This window comes from Rattus norvegicus (assembly GCF_036323735.1).
Source record: "Rattus norvegicus strain BN/NHsdMcwi chromosome 3 unlocalized genomic scaffold, GRCr8 chr3_unlocalized_1, whole genome shotgun sequence".
NCBI lineage: Eukaryota > Metazoa > Chordata > Mammalia > Rodentia > Muridae > Rattus > Rattus norvegicus.
The window spans coordinates 447,469-460,548 of NW_026947362.1; positions in this window are offsets into that span (position 1 = coordinate 447,469).

The window sequence follows — 13,080 nt, forward strand, 5'->3', positions numbered from 1 at the left end:
CCTTTTCTTCCCTTCATCTTCCTTCTCTAGGCACCTGCTGAGATGTACAGCCTTGCGATCTTTTTTTAAACCTGGAAAGAGCACACACACACACACACACACACACACACACACACACACACACACACAGAAACACTCATACATATACAAACACATAAACACACACATACATACACATATACACACTCAAACACACAAATTCAGAGAGAGAGTGAGAGACAGAGACAGAGAGAGTCACAGAGAGAGACAGAGAGCCCATGAGAAAACATGTAATATCATCTTTCTAAGAACAATAAACAGAGACAACTTTCAAAAAAGTGAAGAGCAAGTAGGCAACAAGAAGAATAATCTCATCATAGCCGTCAACTTGAGGAGGAAAGAGTTTGTCTCACTCTATCTTCTAGTTTCCTGTCTGTTACTGAGCAATGTTGGGGCAGGAACTCAGGCAGGACTCTAGAGGCAGGAAAGGAAGCAGAGGCAACTTAGAAATGCTGAGTACTGGATTGCTATCCATGACCTACTCAGCTTTCTCTTCTTCTCATACAACCCAGGGCCACCTTCATAGGGGATGACACTAACCAAAGTGGGCTAGACCCTTCCACATCAACCATCAAAAAAAAATTCCTTAAATTTGTGGCCAAAGGCCAATCTGATGGAGGCAATTCTTCAGCTGAGGATCCTTCTTACCAGGTTGAGTCAAACTGACAATAAAAACTAACCAGACCCCCTGCCCATCCATTCTGATTGCCACACTGTGTGCAATAGACAAGTCACTGGAATAAACTTAGCTGTTGATCACTGGATGAATGGCTTAAATATGGGAAATACATTGATGCGATTTTCATCCATGTATAAGAGGAAATGGTTTTGTTCTCAGAAAAACCATTGGATGGTTTGGATGGAGTATAAAATACAATGTGTTAAGTAAAACAAGACAGACTCAAACAGACGATTGCGAAATTTAGATTTTAATAAAGGATATTAAGTGAAAGGGGCATATAGGAAGAGGAAGGGGAGCAGCAGTGTGTGTGTGTGTGTGTGTGTGTGTGTGTGTGTGTGTGTGTGTGTGTGCAGGTGGAAATGGAGGTGAGTTGTGAGGATGAAGATGGCTAATGTACAGTATAAACCTGTACAAGGAGTCACAAGCAAGGCCACTGACTTGTACATTTGAAGCACATCGATATAAAAGAACTGAGTCTAAAACAATGTTTTGATTAAATTGTGGGTTTATAGTTTAGAGATACCGTAAAGTTTATTCATATTTTCCTTCCCACATGTGGCTCTTGCTGTTTTGAGCTTGATACTGGTGACAGGATATGGCATTGAGCTTTGGTGTCTCTACCTCATCAATCACCCAGAATCCACGTCATTCATTGAGGCTACTGTGGGGAAGGAGGTAGTTAGAGTTCTTAAGGGTACACAACATGGGAAGAATAATGCCCACCCCCACTATAGATATCCAAATATTCACCCTCTTCTCTTGTTTGAATGTGTTTTCCCAAAAGTAATTTTCTGAAGCTTAATCCCCAGTGGGAATGTAGTTGTGAAGAATTGATTAGGTCAAGAGGGATGCGACCTACAAATAAGGATCCATTAATGATTCTTTTGTGGAAAAAATGTTCAATTATGAAAGTGAGTTTGGCTCCCTCTCTTGTCTTCCTAGCCCATTGGATCCCTTCTGTGGTGACAACATCTCACAAGAACTCCTTCCTCTGCCGATGGTCTCTTCATCTTGGATTTACAGGCTTCTGAATCAGAATCATACAGAATCTGCGTCATTATAGACTAGCCAATCGGTGACATTCTGTTTGTCCATACAAGCGTGAACATGCCTCAGAATTGTGAGCAACCAGGTCATATGGGAAAGCGAAGCTGGCAGAGAGTAATAGGTTGTTAGTGCTGACTGAAGACAAGATGGGTTCAGGGATAGCGTGTGTGCTCTTCGTGAAAGAAACAGGACAGAGGAAGAGTGTAGATTGGGAAGATGCAGCTTGGGAGGCATGCAGATATCTACTGTTGGCCTTGTGGGGGCAAGAAGCCATTAGGTAAGGGAAAGATCGCTAGGGATATTTTCCGCCCCTGCTTTTGACTAGCAGAACTCTTTTTATAATCCTCATCTTCGAGGATGTAAAAGAAAACTGCCTTGAATCATTGATACATCAGTAACCATCAAGAGTGTGTCCACTATTACTGAGGGACCCAGGAAAAAGCATCCAGGATTCTGTCTACCCACTTGGATTGAGACCCCTTTATTTTGATTTGAATTTCCCTGATGACTAAGGATGTTGAACATTTATTTAGGTGTTTTTGGCCATTTGATAACCTTCAGCTGAGAATGTTTTGTAACTCACTGTACCCAATTTTTAATATTGTATTTTTGCTTTCTAGAGTCTAATTTCCTAAGTTCTTTGTATATCCTGGATATTACCCACTATCAGATATAGGATTGGTAAAAATGTTTTCCCAATCTGTTGGTTGCAGTTTTGCCCTAATGACAGTGTCTTTTGCCTTACAGAACGTTGCTGATTTATGAGGTCCTATTTGTCAATTCTTGATCTTAGAGCATAAGTCATGTGTGTTTTTTTCAGGAAATTTTCTCCAGTGTCCATGTGTTCAAGACTCTTTCCCACCCTTTCTTCTATTAGTTTGAGTGCATCAGGTTTGATGTGTAGGTCTTTGATTCACTTGTACTTAAGCTTTGTACATGGTCATAAAAATGGGATAATTTGGATTCAACTACATGCTGACTTCCTGTTGAACCAGCACTATTTTAGGAAAATGCTATGTTTCTTCATTTGGATGGTTTTATGTCTTTTGCCAAATATCAAATGATAGGTGTGTGGGTTCATTTCGGGGTCTTCAATTCTATTCCACTGGTCTATCCATCTGTCTCTGTATGAATACCATGCAGTTTTTATCACTGTTGCTCTGTAATTCTGCTTGAGTTCAGGGGTGATGATTCCCCCAGAAGTTCTTTTATTGTTGAGGATAGTTTTAGCTATCCTGGCTTTTCTTATTCCAAATGAATTTGCAAATTGCTCTTTCTATCTCTATTAAAGAAGTCAGTAGGAATTTTGATGGATATTGCATTGAATGTGTACATTGCTTTTGGCAAAATGGTCATCTTGACTATATTAGTCCTGTCAATCCATGAACATGGAAGCTCTTTCTATCTTCTGAGATCGTCCTCAATTTCTTTCTTCAGATAGTTGAACTTCTTGTCATACAGATCATTCACCTGCTTGGTTAATCTCACACCAAGATATTTTATATTATTTGGGACTACTGTGAAGTGTGTGATTTCATTATTTTCTTTTGCAGCCTGTTTATCCATTGAGGAGAGGAAGGCACCTGGTATGTTTGAGTTAATTTTATACCCTGACACTTTGCTGAAGTTATTTATCAGGTTAAGAAGTTCTCTGGTGGAACTTTTGGGGTCACTTATATACTATCATATCATCTGCCAATAGTGATATTTTGATATCTTCCCTTCCAATTTGTATCCCTTTGACCCCCTTTTACTGTCTGGTTTCTCTGGCTGTGACATGGAGTCCCGTTTTAATAAATAGGGAGAGAGATGGGCAGCCTTGTCTAGTGCCTGATTTTAGTGGGGTTGCTTCAAGTTTCTTTCCATTAAGTTTGATGTTAGCTACAGGTTTGCTGTATATTTCTTACATTATGTTTTGATATGAGCCTTCAATTCGTGATTTTTCCAGGACTTTTATCCCCAAGGGTTGTTGAATTTTGTCAAATGCTTTCTCACCATCTAATGAAATGACCTTGTGTTCCTTATCTTTGAGCTTGTTTACATGATGGATTTCATTTATGAATTTTCCTATATTACACCATCCTTCCATCCCTGGGTTCAAGTCTACTTGATCATGATGGATGATTTTTCGATGTGTTCTTAGTTTCTTTTTGCAAGAATTTTATTGATTATTTTTTCGTCAATATTCATAAGGGAAATTGGTCTGCAGTTCTCTTTCTGTGCTGAGTCTTTGTGTGGGTTAGGTATAAGAGTAATTGTGGATTCATATAAGGAATGCGTTAGTGCTCTCTCTGTCCAATTTTGTGGAAGAGTTTTGACAATATTAGTATGAAGTCTTCTAAGAAGGTCTGATAGAATTCTGCACTGAACCCATCTCGACCTGGACTCTGTTTGGTTGGGAGACTTTTAATATCTGCTTCTGTTTCCTTAGGAGTTATGGGGTTGTTTAGATAGTTTATTTGTTCCTGATTTAACTTTGCTACCTGTTTTCTGTCTACAAAATTGTCCATTTCCTCCAGATTTTGCAGTTTTTTTGAATATAGGCTTTTATAGTACAAGGTGATGATTTTTTTTAATTTCTTCAGATTCTGTTGTTATGTCTCCCTTTTCATTTCTGATTTTTGTAATTTGGATACAGTCTCTCTGACCTCTGGTTAGTTTGGCTAAGGGTTTATCTACCTTATTGTTTTTCTCGAAGAAACAGCTCCTGGTTTTGTTGATTCTTTGTATCGTCCTTATCATTTCTCCTTCACTGATTTCAGCTCTTTGTTTGATAATTTCCTGCATTCTACCCCCTTTTTGTTTACTTATTTCTTTTTGTTCCAGAGCTTTTACATGTGCTATCAAGGTCCTGACATATGCTCTCTCCTGTTTCTTTTCCCAAGCACTCAGAGCTATAAGTTTTCCTCTTAGCTCTTCTTTCAATCAATCACATATGTTTGGGAATGTTGTATCTTCATTTTCATTAAGTTCTAAGAAGTCTTTAATTTCTTTATTTCTTCCTTCACCAAGTTGTCATGGAGTAAAGCATTTTTCAACTTCCATGTATATGAGGGCTTTCTGTCATTATTGTTATTGTTGAAGACCAGTCTTAGTGTGTGGTGATCTGAGAGAATGCACGGGAGTATTTCTATCTTCCTGTATCTGTTAATGTCTGTTGAGGGATCGATTATGTGGTCAATTTTAAAGAAGGTTCCCGAGATCATGAGAAGAGTGTATATCCTTATTTTTTAGAATGGAATGTTCTATAAATATCTGCTAAATCCATTTGGTTCATAACTTCTATTACTTTCTCTATATCTCTGTTTAACTTCTGTTTCCAATATCTCTCCAGTGATGAGGGTGGGGTGTTGAAATCTCCTACTATTATCATGTCAGGTGCAAGGTGAGCTTTTAGCTTTAGTAAGGTTTCTTTTATGAAACCTTAGAATTTCTGGTGAATCATTGTTATTGCACAAATCCAAATGTAAATATAACATTCTGGTTCTTGAGTTGATTTTCTGGAAATTTAACTGGGAGAGGCAAGGCCTCACTCTCTAACTAGAGAGCTACGTATACAAATACTGAACCTACTAATGAAAAGAAGTTGCTTTAAAAATATTTCAAATTAAAAATGTAGTCATTTTCTGTGCTGACTGTGGGAAGGTTGTTTATTTGTTTTTGTTTGTATGTTTGTTTTAATTTAATGTGGAGAAATATTTACCGTAGGCCAAATAAGTGTGAAATGAATCACAATAGAATCCTATGCATTCCAGCATTTTTTCTACAAAGCAGAGTCCACTGAATGGTCATGTATGTACAACACCACTCATGCTTCATAATTGTCAGAGCTTTAAGTCTACCTTATGTTCTCTACACTTAGATTTTTATAATTTTTGCATGTATGGGTCAGATCTAATCTAATAGATCTAATATGCTGATATACCTGACTATGTCCCCTGCCCCCATGAGAAAAGTATGTATTGTTTATCTTTTTTTGTTGTTGTTGATGTTTTGGGGAACTCTGTTTTTCATTATCCCCTATAGAAAATTAATCTAGTGATCATTTAGTGAATAGATACAAAAATTATGTATTATGGTGAGAAATTCACAAAAATAGAGTGTACATAAAGGTAAATCTAAAGTGTTTGTGGATAGACATGCACACAAGCTCATGACCCATGTAGCTGACAAGCATTCCACACACAATCAACTTAAGTGATTTGGGAAATTAACTTATTCACACAGAAGAAAACTCATGGGGAATACGTTTTTTTCTTAGCCATGTTTATAAGCGACCAAAGGATGAAGCAGGATGTAAACAAATACTGTTATCCTTCATTTTTGTTTATTCTAACATTTTAATTCATGTACAATGTCCATGTGCATTTTTTCTATTGTGTTTCTCTGTGTCTCTGCCTCTGCATGAATATATAGGCACACATGTGTATGTGGCATACTTGTGTGTGTGTGTGTGTGTGTGTGCGTGTGTATGTGAGTGTCTGTCTTATATGGTATTTATGGACATAGGTAACATGTTTATTTTTTATAATTTGGAAACACTGTAACCCACATTTGATTTGTGGAAGATCACCATTTGCTGATCTTCTCACATACGTCTGATATTTCATTATAGCAAGTTAATATAGACAGAGCCTAACAGGATGGTGATATCTCCTTCTCTACTATTGTCAGGAAAAAGTGGTGTATATTTTGGCAAGAAAACCCAAACTTCAGCAAAGACATATACACCCAGCAATACAGGAGACGACATCTCATTTGAAGGGAAAAGTTATCTGACTTGGAGAAAAATGAGTTTGCCACGTTCCAATATTTGAGGGACATGAGACTGAACTTCAGAAGATATAATGGGAAGGGACAGGCAGAATCCCCAAGGATCCAAAGTAAGCTAAACCCTGGAGCTTCTCATTACACGAGAGCTCATGGATTGGTGAGGATGGTGAACATAATGATAAGAACTTTGCAGTCCATACTCAGTCTCCATATAAGGCTACAATGTGAGCAAGATGAGAAGGAGTCAGCACCACAGAGCTAACAGCTACTTTAGCAGTCACAGTGTGAAAAACAGAGTGTAACTATAGACAGAAGAGAAGGACAATATTTGAAAACAGACAAGGCTGTGCTGGAACTGAACAGTTTTCCATGTAAGTAACCAAACAAGCACACTGCAGGTGCCATATGCAAAAGTGAGCAAAGAGGAATGAACTGTGTAGATACTATGTGTACAGAAATACAGGTAGTTTGGTGGAATTCTAAGATGTTGAGATGAGAGGATAGGAAGGAATTTCTATCAAGCCAGACGCCATGTCTTGCTCTTAGAATAGTCACATTCAGGAGACTGAGGGAGAGAAATTAGGAATTTCAGGTTAGCCTGGACTACATACCCAGACAATACATCTTTTATTTTTTTTCTTTATTTAAATCAGTAGTCTGATTGATAGAATATCATGAACAATATTAAGAAAACACACATTTAGTGCCTACGCAGTGATACTCCTGCTAAGAAAATATATTCTATAAAGAGACAGTAATTATTAAGTTACAAATGCCAGCTGTCATATTGAAGGTTCTGGCATGACATGAAGGTCTGGTGTTGTTTGCTTGATCCTTCTTCACTTTCATGGCTCACATTACACATCTTAAAAATCTTCTCTGACGACCTCGTTACTGTGCAGACATCGAGATGTGCCTTCCCTTTAAGTCTATGTATTAAAACCAGTAATCATTTATTTATCAAATGATTATTTGATTTTACTTAATCTTCAAAAATAATGAGTCTTGAGGAAATGTTACCTTTACTGTGTGGGTTTGAATATTCATAATAGCAATCAGAAGATAGTCGGGGCCCAACACACACATAGGGTGGTTGGAGAGACTATGCCTGTGTCATCAGGAAAGCATAGAGATGAGTGGATTGATCAGGTTTTCTGTATAACATTGATAACTAGTTAATGATAAGAATGGGTAAAAATCGAGATACACTCAAGGTTTTCTTTTCCTTCGTTTGAATGATTGCTTATACAGCATGTGAAACTGAACTTAAACCCAAGGTAAACCTTCTGCCTGAGCTTCATTAGTGCCAGGACTACATGTTTCCACCTTCTATTGTAAGTATTTGTACACTTGGCTCAATGCTTAGCACACTTTGAAAAATCCCCTGGTGTTAAGAGAGAAAGTATTAGCTATGAAATTCTGTGAGAAAAAATCTTTTCTCAGCTTTGATTTTTGTGACTGCAGACAAAGAGTTTGACTCTGATGTAACTGAGTCTCTAAAATACTAAAAAATTAATATCACTCACCTGCAAGAATCCTACTAATTGCTACTGCTCTGTGTTTCTGGAGATGAGTGTCAAGTGTGTCAATTGCTCTTTGTGGCAGGAAAAGGGCTTGTCTGTCAAATGCTTTGCAATTGCCAAGAACTGTGAGGTCCCTGGAGAATGCTTCCTCTGTTCACCCTCATTCTGCTCTCATAGCCTTTGCTATCTGCACCCGTCCATCTCTACACACCCCCATGCACTTCTTTCTGGGGAACTTATGTATCCTGGAAATTGGTCACACTGGCTCTGTCATACCAAAGATATGGAGATCCGTGTAAGTGAGATCTGAGGAGTCTCTCAGGAGGGATGTGCCCCACAGATGTTGTTCTTCACACTTTTTGGTATAACTGAGTGTTTCCTATTGGCAGTCATGGCCTTTGGCCACCGTATTGCCCTGCTTCACTATGCAACCCAAATGAGTCGTGAGGTTTGTGCCCATTTGGCAATTGTTTCATGGGGAATAGGTTGCCTTGTAGGGTTGGGACAAAACTACTTGAGGCCGAAATCTAACCACCCACAAGGAGTTGATAAATTATTGGTCATCTTCCATACCACAGTGACATCCATGCTGAACCCCATCATCTATAGCTTAAGGAACCAAGAAGTTAAGGCAGCACTGAGAACAACTCTGGGTCAATAGAAAGTTCTGATAATAAATAGGTAATTAAGGATCCCAAAGTGCTCTTTCAAAAAGGTGCAAAGTCTGTGAAAGAAAGAAAACAAAACCACTGTGCTCTTACTTGCTGTCTTGAAACAAACTTTAAGAAACATAACTTTATTTTAGAGTATTCTCTTTTTTCCCCACCATGTTTAATTGCAAACAATTGTAAACTTTGCTTGCTACTAAATTACTTTAGTAGATCAGTCCAGTACTTAAGCGGTTTCATCTGGACAGAATTTAAACCACTTGCAAATGACTCAGGGTCTTGATAATCATCTGTGTCCATTCTTAGCTATTTGGAAATCTTCCAGAAAATGTTTGTAAATGATCTCAGCTCGTTATGCTACAATTCCATATCCCTCAGTACATGTACATTCATTGCGTTGGACTGGAAATGCTAAGTAGTTCTCAGGACAAAGAATTGTTAGCTTCTGCTTTGTGTACCATTTGGTCAGTCCATACGTCAGTTCTGGGCACCCAGGGCCTATGATTTTGGAACAGGAGTAGTCTTTCCTTCACTTTTTTATTTCTATAGGGTGGAGGAAAAGAATTTCAGTCAGGTGATTCTCAACATCAATATCATAGTTTCAGATAAACACACACACACACACTCACGCACAAACACACATGCACACACGCACACGCACACACACACACACGCATGCACACACATACAAACACGCACACACACACACACACGCACGCACACAGAGATACACACACATACACATGCATGAATGCACACATTATACAGGAATTGAAGTGGGTTTACAAGTGACAGAATACAAATATAAAAGTCAGCTAGTGTCGGATAATTAGATTCAGGTTGCTATTCAACAAGAAAATAAAATAACATAAAATTATAATATTGACTCTTTATGAGTATAATTAAACAAAAATAAAATTCCATTTAAGTGTGCTGAAAATATGGAAGTCATTAAAAAAAATACCATGACACTAAAACTACAGTAATGTTTTAGGCATGAGTCACCCAAACAGAAAGACAATAATTATATTCTCCTCAGACTCATGGTTCTGAGTCTAATTACATGCAGTAAGGACCACTCAGGTCAAAATGTTGTAAAAAATGACCGAGATGCTGAATACAAATACTAAAGTTTTGAAGAGACACACAGTCTTTCCTTAGGCTTTAAGTAATTTTCCTATTACTTCTATTACTTTAAAAGAAAATACAAAAGAAAAATACATTAAAATACTTTAACTATGAAAGGAAAATAATTTAAAATCATTTCATTACTCCATAATTGGGTGTTGTTAAGATGACAGGCGTCCTCCTAAAGCTTAACTGCGATAAGCAAAGCAAGAAACACTTTTTGGTATCTGTGTCAAGTACGTATAATCTCAACCTAAAAGAGAAAAATCACTGTGCAAATCCAAATTCAGAGACATTCTAGCAAAGCAATTATTTATCTTCAAAGGTGTGGTCACAGAAGATAAAAATAGTAATGAATAATCACAGAATAGAATGACTTAAGACATGCAATAACTAAATATCAACTGGATTTCTGGATTGGATATGGGCATAGAAAGTGTACAGTTCTAGAAACATTGTTGTTATTATTTGGTCAACCTACTGTGTTACTTGTAACATTTTTTTTTCAATTTTCTGATTTTTGAGAATTAGTCATTAGATTGGTTAAAGTTTATAAAATTCAGGAATTATGTTACGATATAAAACCATACTGTTTCCTATCAATTAAATCTGATTTTCTTGTATAGTTTGACTTTTGCTTTATTTTTTGTATTTATTTATTTTATTAATTTATTTACATCTCAAATGCTGTCATCCTTCCTGTTTCCCCCCACAGAGTCCCTTACCCCAAACACCATCCCTTTCTGATTTCTTCTTTCAAAGAGACAAAACATCAGTATTTATAAGGCATAATAGTAGCTATAATTGATAATAGCTGTTCATTTGGCCACTCATTTGAAAGTCTACAACATTGATAGTGCAGACATCAGGAAATAGCTTCAAAAATGATCTTCAAAAACTAAATATTCTCCAGTTACAGCTATCAGCTATCAGCTTGACAAAACTGGAGGAATCCAAGAAAAAAAAATATCCTTGAAATGTATGTAGAGAAAATTGATCAGACAAGAAGGAAAACAGATGGCAACCTTCCTGGATTCAACACCAGAGAGCCTAAGTTCCTGTAGTGTATTCTGCATGAGTTTATAGAGTTTATGGGCTAATACCTGGAAATGAACTCCTACAAAAACCAACAACAAACTAAACAAAAACTGCAATACTTATAAAAGCCAAACAAATATGTGGAAAGTATTATTTTCAGCTCTATATGATAATATTAATGTTTATCAATTTGTATATTAATAAAATTTTAATTTAATGACTGCATATTTTTATTGCAAATTTTTAAATAAATAGATTTTATGTGACCCATGTGATCATTAACTTTAGTGGCTTTGATTGCATTTAGATCAATAAAGTGTTTATTTGACTTTGATCATCACTATGAATATTCAAGAAAATCAAATTATGTCAACCAGGAACTGCTCTTCTGTTTTCATACTTTTTGTTGTACATATGTAAGAGTTTCACATGCTTGTTCACGTTTGCAACACATGCATACCTAGTGTCCAGTAGGTTGAAGAGGGTGTGAGATTCCGTGATGCTGAAATTATAGACACTTGGGAGCTGTCACTTGGGAGCTGGGGATCGGCCCCGGGTTCTCTGGAAGAAGAGATAATGCTATTAATCTCCGAATCATTTCTTCATCTTCAGCAAATGCCATTTTTTGTAAATATAGTGCCTAAGCTGTCCTGTCTTCTACATAGACAACTCTTTTCCCAAATGTGATAATTAAATATTAAACACACACCCACCTGCTTCTTACCTTCATATATATATATATATATATATATATATATATATACATACATACATACATATATATATATATACATATATATACATATATATACATATATACATATATATATATATATATTCACACAAACACACATACACACAGAAACACACACATGCACACACAGAGACACACACACAACTGCTCTTACCTTCAAGTTTACTTACTTACTTACACACACACACACACACACACCTGCTTCTTACCTTCAAGTAGACTTATTTCTTTTCATAGTTATTTATTTATTCACTTTACATGCTGCACACTGCCCCCCTCCAGTTCACCCCTCTCACAATCCTTCCCCCAGCCCTTTCTCCTCTGAGCAGGAGGGGACCCCACAGGTATCTCCTCACCTTGCATATCCAGTCTCTGTGATCACATCCTCTGCTACTGAGGCCAGACACAGCAGCCTAGATGGATGGGGTGGGGAGGTACAGGTCACATCCAGAAAGAGGCAGAGATCTGGGGTAAGAGATGCCATGAATCCTGGGTGTTTCCTTAGCTGAGACTCACAGCCTCAGTGATATTGACCTGAAGAAGCCGTCTCCTGTAGCCAGAGCGCAACCCAAATGGAATGATAGAGACACCAAATTTAGACCCAAAATTTATTCTGACCACAGGAATTGCAGGGGCCGTGCATAGAGCAGAGAGTGAGGAATGATCCACCAATGGTTAGTGCAGATTGAGACCCACCCCATGGATGAGCACCGATCCCTGACACTATTAATGACGCTCTGTTATGCTTGCAGACAGGAGTCCATCATGGCTTCCCTCTGAGAGACTCCACTAAGCTGCTGACTCAGACAGAAGCAGAAACCCACTATCCAAACCACGGGTGGAGCTTGGCGACTCTGATGGAAGAACAGAATGAAAAGGATTATGGCCTCTAAGGGCATAGGCACTCCACAGGCTTTGTCTTCATGTGGGTGTCGAACAACTAGAATTGGGCTTTCCCAAAACATGTTGTCTGTAGATGGGATATCTGTGTCTTTAAAATTCATTTATTTATTTACTCACTTTATATCCCAAAATCGGTGCTCCATCTTCATGGGATTCCAACACCCATTGTTGGGGGATCCCTTAAAAAAACAAAGCTACACATTTCCTTCCTATGTCCTGGGGGCTCAGATTCAGTCCATGTTCACTCTCTGGTTGGTGGTTCAGTCTTTGGCAAACCCCAAGAGTCCCCGTGAGTTGACTCTGTTGGTCTTCCTGTGGAGTCCCTCATATCATCTGGGCCTCGATTCTTCACCTTTTTTTTTTAAGACTCTCCAGCTCCAGCTAATGTTTGGTGGTGAATATTTACTCTTGTTTCTCTCAGCTGTTGGGTGGAGTCACTCAGAGGAGAGTTATGCTAGGAATCTGTCTGCAAGCACGATAGAGTATCTTTAATAGTGTCAGGGATCACTGCTTGCCCTCGGGTGC